At 42.6% G+C, this 9,560-nt stretch overlaps 1 long non-coding RNA gene across 1 annotated transcript; it reads left to right on the top strand.

The window, feature by feature from the left end:
• Positions 1-250: 250 nt before the first annotated feature.
• Positions 251-8,338, top strand: LOC108795885. The gene is made up of 2 exons (XR_001941774.1): positions 251-288; positions 8,077-8,338. It is a non-coding gene; the product is annotated as an uncharacterized LOC108795885 (long non-coding RNA).
• Positions 8,339-9,560: the final 1,222 nt, after the last annotated feature.

Below are 9,560 nucleotides of genomic sequence, written 5' to 3'. Positions count from 1 at the left end.
TGTACGTGCTTATCTGAACGTCTCGATTTAACCGCTGCGCTGCCAGAACACAGTTCACCAATAAGAGGCTGCAAAGGGAAACCACTCCCTTGTCAAGGCACAGTGCTTGCAGAGTGGACTTTACACCTGACTGTGACATAGAGAGCAGCACCTGACACTCAGACTACAGCCATGCCACTGTTTACAAGGGCGATCGGCCTCCTGCGCCAAACGGTGAACCCTCGCATTACCAACAAGGCATGGGCTTCACAGGGGGCTAAAAATACAGAAAAATCGGTTTCCGGAAGGGTAAGTCAAGACATTGCACTTTGAAAGTTTTAACTTTTGTAATTGGGGAAGCATGCTTTAAGTTAATACATAACTTAATAATGAAAGGATTTAATCGAGGGATAATCATACCACTTTGTGAATTAAGGTCAATCGGGAAAGCATTTCCAGGAAACTGCATTGCTTATATCAACTTCATATAGCAAAATTTACGCTTCAGGGGTAAGTCGTGTTAATATAGGAAAAAGAAACGCAAACACATTCACTACATTTTCAATACTATTTATTTGCATGTCTTGGTAACATGTTTTAACATAATTACGTATCTGCAGTTGATGCATCTTTCACATACCTTCCTTGTGTGAATTTCAAAACAGAACACAGTACGATGCAAGTACAATATATTAAAGCAAATGGGCAGCTTCTCTAGTATCAGGTTTCCAACTCTTTGTAATACAGGGTACCACGTCGTATGTCAATGCTCCCTTTGTTTTCATTGTCTTTAGGATAAGATACAAAAAAAACATAGCCAATTCCTGTAAACCTTGACAGGATTTTAAACACGTTGATATTTCCTCATTGCACAATTATGATAAGAAGGGCGGTTGCAAACGAGTCACTCAGAGGTTACAAGACGTCAACAACACGACTTACCCCATAAGAGTCAACTCTGCTATATGAAGGCGATAAAAGCAGCACACCTGTTTGCTGGAAAGGCTTTCCGGACTAATCTCAATTCACAAAAGTGCTATGATTATCTCTTAGGACTAAGCTAGAGCCTTCTAGGAATACATTCTGATTCAACGTAGAGCTGAATCTGAGTATTAGAGATACCTACACGATCCATACATCTGATTATACTCGCCCACTTAATCCCCCAGTGCTCCTATTCACATAAGCTGACATTTACTGGTTCTTTGCTTCCCCGATGCTTGGCAAGCATTCATTCATACATCCTCTGTATAATACTTCATAGCATGCAGCCCCTACCCCTCCTTGTGAAGGTTTCTGTTAATATTCAATTGAAGGGGCGGGGGGGAGAGAGCGGCACGAGGCTAACGACCTTGGGAAGTGTCCCGGTCACCAAACAGAGGCCTGCAACTCCCGAAGGACACAGCAGTGACGTAGATCCATCTCTGCGTGGTGTCTTAATAAAAGAAAATGTTAATTCATACCAGTAGCAAATGTATGTAATTTATATTCATGAGTGTATGAACAATACAATCTACAGCACATAAATAATCTGACCTATATGGGGAATTCAGATGACGGGGTCTTTATTGAAACCATGCAATTTTCAGTACACTGCAGTCCTGCATCAATTATTTTACTGTGTAATATAGCAATGTGAGTACAGGTAGAGCTATATGTTAAGCAAAATGCCTGCCAATTGATTCACAAACCTGCAGATCTCTTATAGTAACTCCAAGATGTTATAAAAGACACACATTATCACATCTCTGTATTCATTACAGTGCTTATTTGTGTATCACCCAGCTGTTGATACTGTCCTTCCTTCGGGAGGGTGGCTACTTTTGTTCCCCATGGTCCGGGTGTGTGTTGTAAAGTAGTTACCGCTCCAAACTCACTCCTGTGATGGACTACAATCCCATGTTTAGTTTACTAAGGCCTTGTTCACACCAAATGCAGAGCAGATCCGGTCAGGTTTCTGCACACGCACGCTAGTCTTTTAGATGCGTTTGCAGATCCAGAGCAGGTAAAATAGGGCCTGCTGCAGTTTTTTTACCTGCTCTGGATCTGCACGCTGCGATATGAACTGGAGCTAAAAATACCATTGGAATACATTGGACGCAGTTTTGATCCGGTCTGTACCTGCTCTGCTCTGCACCTGCTCTGCGCTTGGTGTGAACTAGCCCTAATTTGTATTGAGATTATAGTCCATAATGGGAGTGAGCTTGGAGCGGTGACTACTTTACAACACACACAGGGACCATGGGGAACAAAAGTAGCCACCCTCCAGAAGGAAGGACAGTGTCAGCACCAATTCAGAGATGATTTGTGATCTACAGCCGAGTGATACACAAATAAGATACATTGATGTTAATGTTTCAGGTACTTGAATGCATTATTAGGATTTAACCCCTGATTTCAGTGTCCCTTAGATCTATAAAATATTTTAGGTCAATTGCAACCATTAGAATTTGCTTCTTGGAATCCCCTGTACTTTGGATTGACCTGTACACTGTATTGACAAGGAACATGCTGATTAGAGGAGAAAGTAGCGCAAGCAGAAGGATTACCTGATCAGTCTGCAGCTGCTCTTTCACTGTCCAATCAGCAGGCTAGGGGTGGAGAGAAAACACCACTGTATTCCTTAACTATAAGTGGTGTCATCCGCCGGGCTGTGCTATGTGAGGAGGCTGTATATATTTCAGGACTGGATGGACAGAAATACAAATCCTTTTACCGCTTTATATGTATTTCATCTGTGCATTTTGTTTACCTGGAGTTCAGCTTTAAGATGACCATACATTTCAGAGCATGTTAGGATGTTAGCAAATCAACCAAAGGCCGAACTGTATATTTGCTGCCCGCCAGGCACTTAGGCTACACATTTTCATCCAAAGAAATTGGACAATATGTTTATTCTGCTCCCCTAAATAATTATATAATATAATAATAATTAAGGAATACTGTACGTGCCTTTCACAGGCGTTTTTATTACAATGCCAACTGGAGCCCAAGGTTGTAATTACAAGTCTTTACTGTAAATGTGACACACCTTTACAAACTAACAAAAAGAAGAAAATGGCAAGCAATGGAGATGGAGTATAGAAGCTAAAACTTAAAGCACACCTGATCTTGCCACAATGCATCTGTTAATATTTTTAATATAATTTTATCTAATTACTAGAGATAAGATATAGGATATATTGACATAAGAAGAATCAACAAAGTTAGCCTACATATCAAACAGTGGGCCAAAATGAGACATCTAAATCTACAAGGGGTCCGCATTATATTTACTAAGGGCCACACCTACTTAAAGCCTAGCTTCCCTCAAAAACTCCCTACTGCCCACCCCTCTCTAACCTATTCAGCAAGTGTTTAATTTTTTTACCTGGGGAAGTAAATGATACACACCAGAATCCCCCCATCCAGGTTCCTCATTGATGCTGTTACCACTGGTGGGGACCGCTAATCCACCACCACACAGTAACCCTTGCATCCGATCCCCTTGACTCCCCTTGAGCCAACATCAGTAGTCTTCTGTATCCTGCAAGGACCCCTCCAGAGGACAGTCACTGGGAATTGTCCATGTCACACAGGCAGTGATGTAAACACCCAGAAGATGGGCCCCTGCAGGATGAAAATAGAGATAAGAAGGACCCGGCGTGGGATGATCGTGTGACCGCAGCTTAAAGCGACACTAAACTCAGGAGTTCTTAAAAATACATTCAAGTACCTGAACTATTAACAAAAAATGTATCTTATTTGTGTATCACTCGGCTGTAGATCCTCAAATCATCTCTGAATTGGTGCTGACACTGTCCTTTCTTCTGGAGGGTGGCTACTTTTGTTCCCCATGGTCCCTGTGTGTGTTGTAAAGTAGCCACCGCTCCAAGCTCGCTCCCATGATGGACTACAATCTCAATAGATATTATTAAACCATTCCTGAGATTGTAGTCCATCACAGGAGTGAGCTTGGAGCAGTGGCTACTTTACAACACACACAGGGACCATGGGGAACAAAAGTAGTCATCCTCCAGAAGGAAGGACAATGTCAGCATCAATTCAGAGATGATCTCTTTGTGGATGGGGCAAACGTTTATTCCATGTCTGAATGACAAAGCCTGGTATTGCATTACAATAATTTCTCTTAAGGCCGTGTTCACACTGTTTGCAGTAAAGTGTGGTAAAATGTGTGTATTGCTGCAGTTGATGCACCCAGCATGGTCCAATGTAGGGATGCACCAATACCATTTTTTCAAGACCGAGTACAAGTAACAATACTTTTCCTCAAGTACTCGTCGATTCCAATTACCAATAAAAAAAAATGTCAGTGTCATGTTACAGTATTTCTAAAACAAGTCTGACTAATGGCTTTAGGACAGTGGTGGAGTGCCAGGGCCCGGACTCAGCTGTAACCGCTGCAAACCTGGTAGTTCTGCACCGACTCCAAGCTTTAGAGGGACTACAAAGCCCAGCAATACGTTATATAGCAATGCAGAATGCCACCAGCTGTAGAAGACTACAAATCCCAGCAACACATTATACAGCAATGCAGAATAATATGAAGCTACATACGCTGTGTTGCTCACCAGGGCTGCATGCAAGTTCTTACCAGGGCTACATGCAGGGTTTTACCAAGGTTGCATGCTGGGTTGCACTAGGGCTGCGTGCGGGTTGGTGCAGGGCTGCTCGGGTATGTGCGGGTCTCACCAGGGCTGCGTGCAGGGTTTTACCAAGGCTGCGTGTAGGGTCTCACCAGGGTTGCGTGTAGAAGTTGCTAGGGGGGAGCCCAGTTGTTATTACAAAAAGTGTCAAAAATGCATTTACATGTGTTTTTGATGCAATTCCATTAAAGTGTATGAGGCCAAAAACACACTTTGTCACACCAAAATAAGCATATGCAACGTTTTCAAAAATGCACAACAGCAAATTGCATAGATGTGAACGGGCACCATAAGGAATCATGAGATTCATCTGGTTGTGTGTTCTTTTGCAACAAAATCGCACAGATATGAGTGGGCACCAAAGGAAGTAAGAGGATTCCTCTTGTGTGTTCTCATGCGACAATTGGCAAAGATGTGAACGGGCACCATAGGGAATGATGGGATTCCTCTTGGCATGCGTTCTCACAGGAAAAATCGCACCAACGTGAACTGGCATTATAGGAAATGATAGGCTTTATCTTGTGCGTTCTCATATGACAGATTTCAAAGACGTGAACAGGTGCCATAGGGAATGATGGGATTTGTCTTGGCCTGCGTTCTCATGCAATAAATCGCACATATGTGAACGGTTGTTATAGGAAATGATGGGATTCTTCTTGCTGTGAACGGGGGTTTAGTGGAAAACCAAAATCATAAGTACACTCTCTACCCTCTTACATAATTTTTTGTTTACTTTGCTTCACATATATTTGTCAGATTGTCTCGATCAGAACAGCTATTTATGTATCACAACAAATATTTGTAGCCGCTTTAAAACACAGACATAGCTAGCGCAGTTATTTAACTCTCAAATCAACCATGGAGCAAAGCGGATTTCCTCAGAGATATGACCATGCTCACTGAACAGGAAAGCAATGACTGCTTCCTGAATAAACCACTTTGTAACATGTTTCTAAGTTTCATCAATTGACCTCACTAGTAAATCTAATGCGTGTTGGAAAACGAAAGAAGCATGGGCAAAATATACACCAGAACTGTAAGGTCTGGTTCACACCTGGGCGTCTTACAGCGCGTTCCTACGCTCTGTAAAACGCTCAACATGTGGAAGCCAATGATTGCCTATGGACATGGTTCCCACCTGGGCATTTTACAGCGCGTAGGAACGCGCTGCAAAACGCTTTACGCCCAAAGAAGCACAGGAGCTTCTTTGGGGCGTATTTGTCGCGCGTATCCATTGGGACACAGCCGGATAGCCCTCAGAAACGCACGTTTGTCGCGCGTTTCTTTTACCGCAAATCGCGGCGGCAAACGCGCATATTCCGTACGCCTAGGTGTGAACCCAGCCTTAGAGGGGTGTAGAAATATCTGCCCCTACCAAAGACAGCTAAAGAGGGGAGGAATGTAAAACTGGCCATACACTGCTTAGATTTAGCACTTTCTTTCGACTTTCTATTCATGAGGTCGAATCGGTTTCGATGGACAAGGTTATGAAGATGTCTCCGTGTTTACATGATTGAGGAATGGAAAGGTTCATGTTAAAACATATCTAAACCCAAAACCAAAAATGGAATAGATTGCAGCTTACCAGTCCTAAGATGTGGTGGCTGCATTAGTTATCTTTTTTCAGGCTAACAACAGCAAGTACAGAAAATCCTTGTTGCTCTTAATCATAGAGGTTTATGACTAAGCCGGCTTGTGGTGAAACAGACCTTGAAAGGGACTGGGCGGTATCTGGTTGGAGTCAATAAATGTGTTTATTGGAGTTTTGGCATCAGAGTGCAGCTCTTTGGGATTTATGCACTAAATACACGTGTGAGCACCTGATCTCTCTCTGCGCTGAGTTAATAAATTACCGGGAACCAGAAGTGTCTTTTTTTTTTTTTACATGTATATGTGACAATCATGGATGTCTTCCTAGTTAAAACTGAGTGTAGACATTAATGCAAAGGAAGTGAGCCATTTGCAGAACTATAAGGGAAAGAATACCCTAAAGAAAATGAATACAGCCAACAGTTTTATGGTTTTGGGTTTAGCTACACTAAGTTTTTGTATTTACACTTGCATTCCCGATACACCGTACTCTATAAAATTGGAGAATGAGCAGCAATATAGCAGATGAGCCTTAATCTAGAAAAATGTAAAGTCATGCACGTGGGAGCTATGAATACACATGCTGACTACACCTTGGGTAGGGTTTTGCTGGGGAAAACAGAGATGGAGAAGGATCTTGGGGTCCTTATAAACCACCAAGAGAAGTAAGGACGCCGGCATCACATGTCCTGCCTGGGGAAAGGGATCCTGCGAGAACTCGAAATGTTGCACTGAGTGTGATTATGCTGCATTTTCATCAATAGACGCATCTGTATCTGCATAACGGCTGTCATCCATTGATCACCGCTGAACCCACTTTAATCTCTATGGAAAAAGCGGTCAGGAGTGTGATGGGTTCACGGACTGTTCCTTATAGACCACAGTCTCAGCAATAGCATGCAATGCCAAGCTGCATCTAAGAAAGCCAGTAGTATATTATTTGTATTATAAGAGGGATATATTCAAGGGAAAGAAATATCATTTTACCACTTTACAAAACACTGGTAAGTCCCCCATCTTGAGTATGTGGTTCAATTACATAGCTTGAAAAAAGACACAAGTCCATCGAGTTCAATCTATAGAGATATTGGGGGGTTGGGGGGGGGGGAGAGAGAAGAAAAGCCTAAACAGCATGCTATGCCCACAGTTACCCCCTGTTGATTCAGAGGAGGCAAAAAACCCCTATAAAGCATGGTTCAATTTACTCCAACAGGGGGAAAAAATTCCTTCCTGATCCCATAAGGCATTTGGATATTCCGTGGATCAACTCTGGTTACCAATCCTTAGAGGGGATGTCCATGAACTAGAAAGAGTTCAGAGAAGGGCAATCAAATTAATAAGAGGGATAGCGGGGTTTGAGTTATCAAGAACACTTAAGAAAATAACAATTGTTCTCCTTAGAGAATAGACACTTAAGAGGTGACATGATCGCAGTTTACAAAGTCATCAATGGGGACAGCAGTATTGTGAACGCACTACTTAAACCAAGTACCGGGAGGAAGATGCAAGGGCACAACAAGAAGTTGGAGGGGATGAGGTATAATCTTAAACTTAGGGGTATTTTAATTTGAGAGTGGTAAAAATGTGGAATTCACTTCCACAGATAGTTGTATCAACTGGAAATTGCTTCAAAAAACAATTGGATGAGTTTCCACAGTTCACAAATCATAAAGGGTTATGGAACATCCTAGCATTATATACAAACACTATATAGGTTAACCCTGACCCTAAATCCTACAGTATTTCTTTATTCAACCTCAACTACTATGTATTTCCTGTTTACATACACATGCAAATATCTAGATGACAGTGCTACCTGTAGAACTTCCCCACCTAACTAAACCATCTGTCTTTCTTATAGGACCAAGCCATTGGACTGGTTGTGCTGTTCTCCGTTTTCTTGATTCCATCTGGATGGATCCTGTCGCACCTTGATGACTACAAGCGCAAGGCAGACTAAAACATTTGCCTAAACTCTGTGGACCAGTCTGTGGGCTGAAATGGAAGTTATCAGCACAAAGCCGCGTAACCAGCTGAGTTGGTGGAACTACTCCATGGAGTGTGCTGTCCTTACCACTTATTTTTATACTTAATAAAACTATTGTCAACCGGTTTGTTTTGTACAAAAACTTTGTGTGCGTATTGTGTGGGCATTGGGGATCTGTATGCAGGACGCTTCATTCTCTGCTACTTCCATAAAGATCTGTGCTTCTAAGGCCTGGTTCACACCTGGGCGTTTTACATCGCTGATCGACGCGCTGTAAAACACTCAGCATGTGAAAACCAATAATTGCCTATGGGCATGGTTCCCACCTGGGCGGATTTCTGCACGTAGGGACGCTCTGAAAAACACCCTACGCCCAGAGAAGTACAAGAGCTTCTTCGGGGCGTATTTTCCGCGCGTATCCATTAGGATACAGCCGGATAGCCATCGTTTGTCGCGCGTTTCTTTTACCGCAAATCGCGGTGCAAACGCACATATTCCGTACGCCCAGGTGTGAACCCAGCCTAAGGAGTACCAGAATAAACCTGTAAAGCAAAATCTGGTCTTCTCTATCTTTATATATAGTAGGTTAATGGCCCTTTGATGTGGTAGATGCATTATTTATTTATTTTCAGGCTTACATTCCTTCATTTTCACCTAGTGATTCCGTCAGTAACACACTTCCTGTCCGAGGCTGACAACACTCACTCAATGTATTGTATCCGTCAGCGTTCACCCGGCACTGCTCATTCCTGATTAAGGATGAAGTACTCTGCTCAGGTGTGATCACAGGGTGTTGGTCGAATCCTGCTTGAAATCCGCAAAAGCTTTGAACCCTACTGGTGTAAGAAAAAAAACAACAACAAAAAAAGACACTAAATTCTGTCCATTTACAAGGCTTATAGGCATGCTATTGTCGAAAAGGGATTTTCTCTTGCAAGGGACTTTTTTTTTTTTAAATTCCAGGGTGTGCGCTTGCTGACACAGGCAAGCCTGTTCTTTGTTTTCAGCATGTCACCACAAACGTGGGAGTGCAGTGCAGTAAAGTAATATGAACCAAAGCACCACATATTTACCCCCTCCCCATTGCCATATCTGTTATTAGATTTCAGCAATCACCTTTATTAAAAAATGACAGGCAGGCCTAAAGTAAAAGGCAGTTTCTGCACACAGAGGTAATAGGGGGTGAGCAATTTCTGAAGGACAAAGCTTTGGTCAAGCCGCACCACCTAGAGTTAGTCTGCCTTTTCTGGCTCAGAGTGGCCGTACTATGTAGCTACACACAGGAGGTGCTGAAGTGGCTGGTAAAGCCTTTCTCTTCTTGTTCCTCCCACTTGCAGAGCTGTCAGTTATCTGCAAGT

The sequence above is a fragment of the Nanorana parkeri genome, unplaced genomic scaffold (genome assembly GCF_000935625.1).
Source record: "Nanorana parkeri isolate BGI_ZX_2015 unplaced genomic scaffold, ASM93562v1 scaffold1021, whole genome shotgun sequence".
Taxonomy (NCBI): domain Eukaryota; kingdom Metazoa; phylum Chordata; class Amphibia; order Anura; family Dicroglossidae; genus Nanorana; species Nanorana parkeri.
Note: the sequence above shows the minus strand (reverse complement) of the source record. Positions and strands in the feature narration are given on the sequence as shown.